Consider the following 13,435-nt stretch of genomic DNA (forward strand, 5'->3'; position numbering starts at 1 on the left):
TATTGTTTCTACTTCCCTTTTTAGGACTTGGATGGCTTTGTTCAATTCCATTATCTGTTTGGTTGTGTTTTCCTGTAATTCTTTAAGGACCTCTACCTCTTTAGCAGTTTTCTCCTGTATTTCTTTAAGTGAGTTATTAATGCCCTTCTTAAAGTCCTCTACCAGCATCATGAGATATGATTTCAAATCCAAATCTTGCTATTCAGGTGTGTTGGGGTATCCAGGACTGGCTGAGGTGGGAGTGCTGGGTTCTGATGATGGCGAGTGGTCTTGGTTTCTGTTAGTAAGATTCTTACGTTTGCCTTTTGCCATCTGGTAATCTCTGGAGTTAGTTGTTATAGTTGTCTCTGGTTGGAGATTGTTCCTCCTGTGATTCTGTTAACCTCTGTCAGCAGTCCTGGGAGTCCAGCTCTCTCCTGAGTCCCAATGGTCAGAGTACTCTCTGCAGGCAAGCTCTCCTCTTACAGGGAAGGTACACAGAGGTCTGGAGTTCAGACTTGCCTCCTGGCTGAAGATCAAGGCCTGAAACAGGGCCTGTCCCAGAAGATGTGTTGCCTCTGCAGTCTGCAAGCTCCCCTGCACAGACTGGTCTCTGATGGACCTGGGACACAAGATGGCTCTCTCACCTGCTCTGGAGGTCAGAGCCCTCCCAGGCGGCCACCTCTCCTCTGGTGGGGAAAGGTGCCCGGATGTCTGGAGCCCAAAACGGTGTCTGTCCCAGAAGCTGTGTTGCTTCTGCAGTCTGCTCACTCACCCTCTGCAGTCTGTGAGCCAACCTGTGCAGACTGGTCTCCGAGGGACCCCGGACACAAAATGGCTCCCTCACCTGCCCCGGCAGTCAGAGTCCTACCATTCAGACACTCTCCTCTGGTGGGGAAGGTACCTGGATGTCTGGAGCCTGGAAAGTGGTCTGTCCCAGAAGCTGTGTTGCTTCTGCAGTCTGCTTGCTCACCCTCCGCAGTCTGCCCACAAACCCTGCTCAACCTCCTCCATGCCCTTGATCTGTTTTTCATTTTCATACTTCTGTCATTTCAAAAATATTATTCATTTTATAGGGACCACCAGATGTTGTAATGTCTTTGCTACTGGTACATTTTAATTCACACACACACACACACACACACACACACACACACACACACACGGGGGTGAGGGTGGTTATCTGACTTACTGTGCATATAAAATTATAAAAGAAGAGCTGGTTTCTCTTTATTGCCGAGCAATATTCCCAGGGATCAGGGATGGTGTGTATGGGGTTTTGTCTATTCTCTAACTACTGAAGGACATTTGGTACACACAGGACTTTTTGTGAACATCAGTTGCTGGTTCTCTGGGATTACTAGGCAAGAGTATAATTGTTCAGTTACTAAGAAATTTGGGTTTAGATTTGTTTAAATTTTCTAGATTTATTTTATTATCCTGTATATGCATGTGTGTGTGTGTACCATGTGCATGCCTAGTGCACACAGTCATCTGAGATCATCTGATCATTGGAGTTACAGTTGTGACCTGCCATGTGGGTTCTGGGAGTTGAACTTTGGTCCTCTGCAAGAGCAATGAGTACTCTTAACCACTAAGCCATCTCTCCAGCCCTAGATTCACTCTGATCATTAATGGTGAACTTTTATTTATTTATTTATTTATTTATCTATCTATCTATCTATCTATCTATTTATTTTTATATATTTTATTATTTTCTTCATTTACATTTCAAATGCTATCCCCTTTACTAGTTTTCTCTCCAAAAGTCCCCTATACCCTCCCCCTGCCCTGCTCCCCAACCCACCCACTCCTGCTTCCTGGCTCTGGCATTCCCCTATACTACGGCATATAATCTTTGCAAGACCAAGGGCCTCTCATCCCATTGATGGCCAACTAGGCATCCTCTCTCTGTTACATATGCAGCTGGAGCCATGAGTCCAACCATGTGTATTCTTTGGTTGGTGGTTTGGTGCCTGGGAGCTCTGGGGTTACTGGTTAGTTCACATTGTTGTTCCACCTATATTGTTGCAGACCCCTTCAGCTCCTTGGGTACTTTCTCTAGCTCCTCCATTGGGGGCCCTGTGATCCATCCAATAGATGACTGTGAGTATCTACTTCTGTATTTGCCAGGCACTGGCATAGCCTGTCAGGAGACAGCTATATCAGGGTCCTGTCCGCAAAATCTTGTTGACATCTGCAATAGTGTCTGGGTTTGGTGGTTGTTTATGGGATGGACCCCCAGGTGAACTTTTAGATTTACAGAAAACTTAGTACTCAGTTTGGTTCCTCCATATTTTTCTATAAGTTGGTAGATCATCTCCTTTGTGTTATTAATATTTTATTGTATGTAACTAATGTAGTTTGCAATTTCACTCACCCACTGAGTTTTGCTGAAGGTATCAAGGAATCAGAACAGAGTAATTAAAGGACATAATGTGCAGGCACAGTGAAAAATTACTGCAATCTCAGTGTTCTGAAGGCTGAGGCAGGAGGATCATGAGTTTGAGGCCAACGTCAGCTAAAATGAAAGACCCTGTCTTAAAAGGCCAGAAATGGGAAGAGAAGGGAAATGACAAGAGGGATGCCTGCAGCACTGTTTCTATGTGCAACAACTTTGCTCATAGGAGCCTAGCACTGGAGAAAACTGGCTTTGCAGAAGTCTAACCAATGAGGTACATCAGAGTCTCATAAAACTCAGTTCAAGCCAAGTGTCCCGACTCAAGCCTGTAATGCCAGCACTTGAGAGGTGGAGGAAGGAAGGTAGGAGGATTACCAGTTTATGGCCAGCCTGGTTTGCATACATAATGAGACTCTGTCTCAGAAGAGCCCTGCACAAATCTTCTCCATTGTACCTTCCGTGCCCTCTACTGACAAGGATTTACATTGTGAGTCTGGTCAGGCAGAGGAACCACAAAGCCTTACTTCAACATTGACAGTGCTTAAAGAAGTACATTTGGAGAAGAGATGCAATTACATGGTGTAGCATCACTTACACAGGTAGAGGTTTTAGAAGCCACACTGAAATGTTTATGTTTTGATTTTCCAACCCACATGATGACTGACTTGCTTCTCTTAGGCACTGCATTTACAAGTATAGGGACAAATAAAAAGTCCTTCTGTCCAAACTCCACAAATAAAAGGTTTGCAGAAGGAGCTGATTGTGATAGTTAGTCCCATACCCAGGTCATCCTGACACAGGCCATGGTCATCTGGAAAGAGGAAGATTCTCCTCTATCAGATTGGCCTGTAGGCAAGTCTGTAGGGTTTTTTGGTTTTTCGTTTGTTTGTTTTGTTTGTTTGTTTTTGTTTTTTTGTTTTTTTTTAAATTAACGGTTGTTTGGTGGGTAGACCCAGGTCACTGGGGCCAGTGCTTCCCCTGGGCAGATGGTCATGGATGGTATACAAAAACAGGCTGAGCAAGCTCTGAAGAGCAAACCAGTGAGAAGCGCTTTTTTTTTTTTTTTTTACAGCCTCTAGCCTTTATGGTTCCTGCCTTAGCTTTCCCCAGTTATGGACTTTTACATGGAAGGGTAAGTCAAACAAAATCTTTCCTCCCCAACGTGTTTTTGGTCATGGTCTGTATAACAACAGAAAATGGCAAACTAAAACACTGATTCCAAACCAGAGGCCATTCAGTGACCTTGACCTAAGGATGCATTTGGACTAAAAACTTGAGCAAGATTATATGAAATAGTCATTGCTAAACATCAGTTTAGACTAAACGTATAACATTCCTTTTAGAAAAATCATTAATTTGTCTTTAAACAGTTTCATGTTTCAGAAAAAAAAAAACAGAGTAGAAAGTACACTGCACTGTGATTGCCTGCACAAGACTGCACACAATCAAGCCAGTCAAAATTACTGCACGAATCGAGGAGGGGCAAGGAGCCCTCATCCCTAGTTGAAGAGTTATTGACAGTTGGTGGCTGTTAGGGGGGAGGGAGTAAACTTTCACCCCTAGTTGAAGAGTTATTGGCAGTTGGTGGTGTTAATGGGGGGCATGGCCCCTAGTTTATCATGTTTCAGTGGATAGTCCAACAGTTCACATGAGCAGCACTAATTTGGATTTTATGTGCTGTCATGGCTAGAGAGCTCATTGCTTTTAAGCACTGAATAATATTCCATTGTCTGGATGTACCACAGTTTCTTTTACATTTCCTCACTTATACTTTTTAAACTGAATTGTGGCAACTCTCTGATAAACATGTGACAGCTGCTTCAAACATTTATGTAAGGGTTGTGCCTGGGCATAAGATCTGGTTATCTTCCAACTGTATGATTGCTGATCCATATGCCAAGGCTATGATCAGCTGCATAAGATATTACTGAACTGTCTCTCCAAGTGCTTACACCATGTTTTTTCTCAGCAACAATGAAAACAAAGTTGGTATTGCTTCATAGTCTCACTAGGATTGCTGTTGCTCACTCTAGTAGGTGCTCTGCTGTATATCATTGTATTTTCATTTCCCTGATGGCATCTGGAGTGGAGTATATTATATTCTACCTGCAATGTTAGGAAATTACATATACAGGTTATATATAGTAGACATAGATAAATCCCAACCCTGCGTTCATGTGTGTGTGTGTGTGTGTGTGTGTGTGCCCACGCGTGCATGCACTAGTAAGGTGTCCATTCAAATCTTTTACCTGTTTTATTCCACTTTAAAAATCAGGTTAGTCAGATTGCAATCCATAGAACCAAAGAAGCCAGATAACAAAAAGGGTCAAAGGGAAGATGGTTGAATCCTTCTCAGAAAGGGGGGAAAAAGATATCTAGTGTGGATGGAGGGAGGGAACTGGGTGGGAGAGGGAAGGGGGAGAAGCTGGGGGGGGGGAGAACAGGTGAGAGAATAGAACTTGGCGGTGGGTGGGCAGAGGGCATCTCTAAGACCTATTATCAGGAGCCATCATAGGACAAGCTAATAATTAGCAGGTGATCTTCCTGAAATACTTTCACCTCCCATTAAAATCTATGATGGAACTCCGGTCAGAGACTTGAGAAGGAGGGAAGGCCTTGGGGAGCCTATGGAGGTGACTCTGAGACTCCTGGCAGTAGGGGATATGGTTCCTGAAGTGGCCACTTCCTGTAGCCAGGCAGGACTCCCAGTGGAGAAATAAGGACAGCAACCCACACACAAAACCTTCGACCCAAAATGTGTCCTGAATATAAGATGTACAGGGACAAATATAGAGCAGAGACTGAGGGAATAACCAACCAATGTCTGGCCCATCCTGAGACACATCTCATGTGAGAGAGCCAACTCCCTGACACTATTAATGATATTCTATTATGCTTGCAGACACAGGTCTAGTGTAACTGTCCTCTGAGAGGCTCCACCCAAGTCAAGGGAAACAGATACAGATACAGTCAAATATTAGATGGAGCTCAGGGAGTCTAGTGGAAGAGTTAGGGGAAGGATTGAAGGACCCAAAAAGGAGAGGAACTCTACAGGAAGACCAAGAGAATCCACTAACCTGAGACTAAAGCACAAACCAAAGAGCAAGCACAGGCTAGACTTAGGCCTCCTGCACATATGTAGTTGATATGCCTCTTAGTCTTCATGCAGGTTCCCCAACAACTGAAGTGGGGGCTATCCCTAACTCTGTTGCCTGTGTGTGGACCCCATTCTCCTAGCTAGGCAGCCTTTTCTGGCCTCAGTGGGACAGGATGTGCCTAGTTTTGTAGTGACTTGGTGTGCCAAGTTGGGAGTAAGGGCTTCCTCCTTCTCAGAGGAGAAGGAGAGGAGGGAATGAGGGGATGATCTGTGTGAGGGGTACTTGGAGGAGGGGGGTGCTGATTTGGGGGCATAAAGTGAATAAATAAATAAATCAGGTTAGATTATTTTCGATTCTTCAGTGTTCTTTGTAAGTCACACATGATGGCACATGCCTATAATCTCACTTTATGGAAGGCAAAGGAAGGAGGATTGTTACAACTTCAAGGCCAGCCTGGTCCACATGGCAAGTTATGGGCTAGCCAACAAGGGCTACATAGCAAAACTCATGTGTATGTTGAGGGGAATTTCAATCTCTGTGTAATAGTCTCAGACATATAAGACACGTCTTTTTGTTTGTTTGTTTTTTTGTTTTTGTTTTTGTTTTTGTTTTTCCTAGCCTGAGGTTCTGGTGGACTTCCTAAAGAACATGTTATGTCACTGTGAGCCTGAGGTGATACAAATTTGAACTGTATAGCACAGAGGTTGCTAGGGACAGTGTGAAGTTCCCCACCTCTGCTCTAAACCAGTGCAAATCTCTTTGAGGCCCTCTGACATTGCAGTTGGATTTGGGGGGGGGGGTGCATGGAGCACTGAACAAAGCAGGCAGAAGCCTTTTCTATCTTCTCTCTGCTTTGTACTTGTGGTTGCTGTAACAAATCACCATAGCAATATAAGCATGGTGTATTCTGGATGGCAGAAGGGAGATACACCACTCAGATAAAGTTAAGGATTCTACACAGCCACACTCCTTTTGGGAGTAGTAGAGGCAATCTGTCCCCTGGCCTTTTCTAACATCTAGATGCTACTGAACTTTCTGATTACACCCTTTCCATTCTCATAGACAGGCCAGGCCAGGCTTTTTCAAGTGTCAAGATTGACACAGACTGTCTCCCTCTTATACTTTTAAAAACACAGCTATGTCAGGACACTTGAAACTTGCAGAATAATCTCATCTCAAAGTCGGTTGATTAGCTTTGGTTAGCTTTTCAGAGCTGTGACAAAATACTTGGAGAAATTAAAGGAGAAATGATTTATTGAGGCTCATCCTGCCCATGGTTCAATCCATGCTCACTAGGCCCAATGGTATCTGGTATCTTGACCTGTGATGAAGCAAAAGTTCATGGTGAGAGGGCAGCCAGCAGGGACAGAAAGGAGGAAGAGGCAGGGGGCAGGAAGGGAGGAAAAAGAGAGGGCAGTGACCTATTTCCTGCAATGTCCCCCATCTTCCAAAGTTCCCCCAAGCTCCTGGTAGCCCATGCAGCCATGAATCTGAGAATAGAGTAAATCCCTTGGTGATGGCAGAGCCCTGATGGTCTTATCACCTTCCAATTCCCCATCTCTAAGCAATGCTGCACTGAGGACCAAGCCTTTCACAAACAAGGTTGGTTGAGGTTGGGAGTAGGGAGAGTTTAGATACAAATAAAACCAACTTTAACTCTGTCTGCAACCCAATTTTCTCACTAGGTTCTGGAAACTAGGACCCTGTGGTGGTTTGAATAGGAATGGCCCACACAGACTTATGTGTGTTTCAGTCTCTTCCTGCTTGCTGAAGACATAGAAATCTCAGTCCTTTCTCTGGCACCATGTCTGCCTGCATGCTACCATGCTTCCCACCATGGTGATAATGGACTAAACCTCTGAAACTGTAAACTAGCTTCAATGAAATGTTTTCCTTTATGAATTAAGTGCCACAGTCATAATGTCTCTTCACAGCAGTAAAACCCAAACTAAGACTTGTATAGACATGTTTGGGGAGCCATTTTATGCCTAACACAGCCCTCTACAAATGTTTCTTCATCTGAACCGCTTTTCTAAATGGCCATTATCCATGGTTCTGATAGTGGACAGAAGGGACAGATGGAACACATTGATATTCTGTATTACTAAGATCCTCGTACTCCATATTGGGAAAAGGAGTCAGTGTATACACACTGTTAGTTCTGAATTAACCCCCTCACCCAGCTCAGATGCTCCTAGAGGAATAGAAGGCTGACAACAGCAGAAATTAAATCAACTCATCATCTTAACAAGAGCTTGAGCCCCAAAACACTGAATAAGAAGCATGTAAGGCTGCTATGAACATAGCACTCTGGAAATCAGTCTGGCAGTTCCTCAGAAAATTGGACATAGTACTACCTGAGGACCCAGCTATACCACTCCTGGGCATATACCCAGAAGATGCTCCAACATGTAATAAGGACACATGTTCCACTATGTTCATTGCAGCCATATTTATAATAGCCAGAAGCTGGAAAGAACCCAGATGTCCTTCAACAGAGGAATAGATACAAAAAATGTGGTACATTTACACAACTCAGCTATTAAAAACAATGAATTTATGAAATTCTTAGGCAAATGGATGGACCTGGAGGATATCATCCTGAGTGAGGTAACCCAATCACAAAAGAACACACATGGTATGTACTCACTGATAAGTGGATATTAGCCCAGAAGCTCGCAATACCCAAGACACAATTCACAGACTACACGAAGCTCAAGAAGAAGGAAGACCAAAGTGTGGATACTTCCGTCTTTCTTAGAAGGGAGAACAAAATACCCTTGGGAAGAGATACAGAGACAAAGTGTGGAGCAGAGACTGAAGGAAAGGCCATCCAGAGACTGTCCCACCTGAGGATCCATCCCAGATACAGTTACCAACCCCAGACACTATTGTGGATGCCAACAACTGCTTGCTGACAGGGGCCTGATATAGCTGTCTCCTGAGAGGCACTGCCAGTACCTGACAAATACAGAGGTGAATGCTCTTGGGCAAACATTGGAATGAGCACAGGGTCCCCAATGAAGGAGCTAGAGAAAGGATCCAAAGGAGCGGAAGGGGTTTGCAGCCCCACAGGAGGAACAACAATATGAACCAACCAGTATGCCCAGAGCTCCCAGGGACTAAACCACCAACCAAAGAGTACACGTGGTGGAACTTGTGACTCCAGCTGCATATGTGGCAGAGGATGTTCTTGTTGAACATCACTGGGAGGAGAGGCCCTTGGCCCTGTGAAGGCTCAATGCTCCAGTGTAGGGAAATGCCAGGATAGGGAATCAGGAGTGGGTGGGTAGGTGGGTGGGGGAGCAAGGGGAGGAGGATGGGATATGGGGCTCTCATAGGGAGAAGAGGAAAGGGGATAACATTTGAAATGTAAATAAAGAAAATATCTAATAAAAAAGAAGCATGCAAAGGATGGCAACAATGGGATATCACAGATCTGTGGCTGACTACCTGAGCTCCACAATTCCCAACTACCTTTGTCCTTCCTCCTTTTCCATATATTATAAACTGGCTAGACACTAAAGAGGGAAGAATGCTTTGGAAAGATCTGAATCTGCTCCTTTTTTAGATGAGCAGCTCTCTAGTGTAATTAAAGGACTAGTTGAAGGACAAATGGATCTGCCTAAGAAAGGAAAATAGAGCACTTAGTTATGGGTGCATGAGACAGGGTGCTGGAATGGAACAGGAGGATCAAGTCTGTAGGGGAAGGGCAGAGAGGGAAGAGGGAGGAATATGGGAAGAGACATAACTAAGTGCTATCTTATGCAAACCTAATACAGTAGAAGTTTCCTAAGATATATACATACATGAAGGCGATCTAAATGAAATCACCAAATAGCAGGGGTGACATCTCCTGTCACCAAATAAAGATTTCAGTACCAGGATGGGTTACATCTAATTGAGTTGTTGAATAAAGAGGCCCCATGAGAAACCCCAAATAGCCAAGGCTACTGCCAAAACTATAGGTTGAAGTGCAAACTTCTAGTTCTTTGGAAAATTAGTTACATCAAGTGATGTTTTGCTGGAGCACACAGGTGAAAGAATGTTTTCCTGAAGCAGACATGGTGAAAGGATGTTTTGCTGGAGCAGACACAGGAAAGAAAGCTTGATGAAATGTCCTGCACTTTTGTTTCTCGCCCGCGAAAAACATGTACAGAACACAAGACCTTTCCGTGGTTACACTTTATTCATAATCGTGAGGTAGAACAAAGAAGGCTCAGAAACGTGTGTGGCTTAAATAATCTCTGAAGTGACGTGTCTAAACTATGGCTGGTAGCATCACCCACAGTTTCATACACCCCAGGGACTGGTTAATGCCCCAGGGGATGGACTAATGTCTTGGGAAGTGGACTGGTGACTTTGGCGGACCTTTGCTCCTGCACATGCGCACAATGGAGCTTTAGCACCATCTAGTGACGGCAAATGTTATCACGGCTTCCCACATTTCTCCCTTTTAGTTATAATAAAACAAGGCTGGTCTAGGCCTATGCAGTTACGTCCATCTACTGTGGCTCCTTGTCTTAGGTCGTTCCTCTAACATCACAGCCTTACCTGTCGTTGGAAAACCCTATAGCCACCGGGCCCGTGCCTTAGGTTGGTCTGTGCATGAGGAAAGTTGCCCGTCTTTGGATACTGCAGTACTGTGTGACAGTAACTGCTAAATGACCTAGGGCGAACTCTACAAAAGAGGCCAGCCAAAAAATGAATTAGTGGGGAAATCATGCTCAACTCATCGCGTGCAATGAGGAAACCTCAGCGATGTATAAGGGCTGATCAATGATCATTGAGTTTCTCTCATTCCAGTGCAATGGATCCGCAGATCCGTGGAATGTAAGAGCAGAGAGCTCAGATGCCAATCAAGTCCTGAGCATGGATAGCCAAATATCAGGAGAGGTGCCTTGCTCTATGGCAGCAAGTGTTTGAGCAATTACCATGAATATGACCCTACAGACAGTGGGAGACAAGCACTGAGTCTTGCTTTGATTTGTTCCATCTCACATTTTTTTGCTTCTGACATGTATGTATTGGTTTACCTTACATAGCATTGTGAATTCAATTTGTGATGATGCTGTCACTGAGAAAAACTCAACTGAGTACTGCTCTCCAGGTTCCTGCAGCAGCTTGCTGCCTCAGGCCAGTTGGTGAGACTGGCTGTTTCTTCATGATTGAACTACGGCTGCTGTTTCGTGCCTACTGTTTGCCTGCTGAAAGGACTGGACTGAAGCTGTTTTGTGCCTGGTGTCTGCCTGCCTAGAGGACTGGTCTGCCACTGCTGAGTCACATTTGGTGTTTGCTATGGGACTAAACTGCTGCCAAAGAAGATCAAGCTTGCCCTCAATGAACTATTGCTGAACAGGTGCACTTACCTGACATCCTAATAACATTTCTCTTCCACTACCTCTGTTGGGTGGTGGAGTAGAGGAGAGGTTGAATCCGTATTCAAAGTAGGTTGCAAAATGTATATGCCTACAATAGGTTGCTTTCCACAAACTGACACTACGGTCCCATGGCTGAAGATAACACCTACATAACCCACTGAATGCCTAAACATGGAGAAGTCTGGCTGGTGCCTACCTAGAGCGTTCACCCCTACATGCTAGTGTTCTTGGTACCAAAAGGTACTCTGCATACTACCAAAGGAGAAATATGAACACCAACCCACCTATAAACCCTTCCACTTAAAATGGTTTCCTGCATTCAAGGATATGCTAGGGCAATGACAGCACAAAGCTTGTGGGGTAACTAACCAATATCTGATCTGACTCAAGGCCACTCCATGAGATGGAATCCATGCTTGACCCTGCTTGGGTGACCAAGAGTCCGAGACTAGATTGTGCAGAGACCTAGGGTGAAACCAAACAATACTGTTCTACTTAAAGAACATAGCAATAAAATGACTCCTAATGACATTCTGTTATACTCATAAATCAGTGTCTTCCTCAGCCATCAACAAAGAAACTTCTTCCTGTAGCAGATAGGAACAAATATAGAGCCCCACATCCAGACAATATACAGATAATAATATACAGAAAATATACAGAGACCTTGGAACACTCAGCCCTAAATGTGATGCTTTCCATCAAACCCCTTCTCTCAGGGCTCAGGGAACCCTGAGGAAGAGGCAGAAGAGTATAAGAGCCAGAGGGTGTTGAATATTTCTTTAAGTGCTTCTTGGACATTTGAGATTACTCTGTTTAGATCTGAACTCCACTTTTAAAATTGAGTCATGTGATTTGTTTTTGTCTAGTTTCTTGAGTTCTTTAGATATTTTAGAAATTAGTCCTGTTAGATATAGAATTGGTGAAGATCTTTCCTATTCTGTAGGTTGCTGTCTTTTCCTATTGACTTTTAAAACCTTTTTAGTTTCATAAGGCCCCATTTATTAATTGTCGGTCTTAGTGCTTGAGCTATTATACTGTTCAGTAAGCTGTCTCCTGTGCCAATGCATTTAAGGCTATTCCCCACTTTCTCTTCTATGTATTTGGTTTTACGTTGTCTTTGATCCACTTGGACTTGAGTTCTGTGAAGGGTGATAAATATGTATCTATATGCATTCTTCTACATGCAAACATCCTGTTACACCAACTCCATTTGTTGAAGATGCTGTCTTTTCCCCCCATTGTATGGTTCTGGCTTCTTGGTTTTGATAAAAAATCAAGTGTCCATAGATTTGTGTATTTATTTCTCAGTCTTCAATTCAATTCCAATGATCAACCTGTCTATTTTTATGCCAATACCATGTAGGCTTTTTTAAAAAATCATTTTTGCTCTGTAGTACAGATTTAGGGATGGTGATACCTCCAGAAGTTCTATTACTGTTCTAGATTGTTTTAGTTATCTTGGAATTTTATTTTTTTCATGCAAAGCTTGAGTATTGTTCTTTCAATCCTTAGCAATCAAGGAAATCCAAATCAAAACAACTGAGATTTCATCTTATACCTGCCAGGATGGCTAAGATAAAAAATGCAAGTGAAAGCTCATGCTGGTAAGGATGTGGAGCAAGGGGAACTCTCCTCCACTGCTGGTGGAAGTGCATACTTGAACAACCACTTTGCACGTCAGTATGGTGGTTCCTCAGAAAACTGTGGTCCATTCTATTACAAGGACACTTGCTCTACTATGTTCATAGCAGCTTTATTCATAATAGCCAGAAACTGAAAACAACTTAGATGTCCCTCAACCAAAGAATAAAGAAAATGTGGAACATTTACTGCTATTAAAAATAATGACATCATAAAATTTTCAGGAAAGTGGATGCAGCTAGAACAAACAAACAAACAAACAAACAAACAAACAAACACAACCCATCCCTAGCAAGGTAACCCAGACCCAAAAGGACATTCATGCATGGTATGTACTCACTTATAAGTGGATATTAGTCATAAAGTACAGGATAACCAACCATGCTACAATTTACAGACCTAAAGAAGTTAAGTAAGTTAAGCTTATGAGAGAACGAAAAGATCTCTCTGGGAAAGGGTAACAGATTTCATGGGTGGACTATGGGGCTGTTGGTGGTGGGAACAGATATGATCAGGGGGAGGGAGAGAGAAAATACTGGGAGAAACGACTGGCACTGGGGACATTTCAGGAGTGAGGTGGAAAACCAGTGCAGTCGAAATCCATGGAATCTATGATAGGAACCCTAGTAAAGACTTCGAATAATGCAGGACACAGCCTAAACCTTCCATCTTTTGTAACCAGACAAGGGCTCAAATGGAGTGATTGGGACACCAACTGAGCCAAAAAAACTTTGACCTACAGTATGTCCTGCCTGCAGAGTGTGTTTTGGCTAATGTCTAGCAGAATCCTCATCAAAGAGACAAGAGACACTTCATCTGGATGCAGAGTCCCATAGCCAAACATCAGGTGGAGCTCAGGAAGTCCTGCAGAGGCAGGGAGGAAGGATGAAAAGCACCAGAGAAGTCAAGAACACCAGAACAATAGAACCCAC

Source organism: Mus caroli, unplaced genomic scaffold, assembly GCF_978045245.1.
Source record: "Mus caroli unplaced genomic scaffold, Mus_caroli_1 scaffold_5, whole genome shotgun sequence".
NCBI lineage: Eukaryota > Metazoa > Chordata > Mammalia > Rodentia > Muridae > Mus > Mus caroli.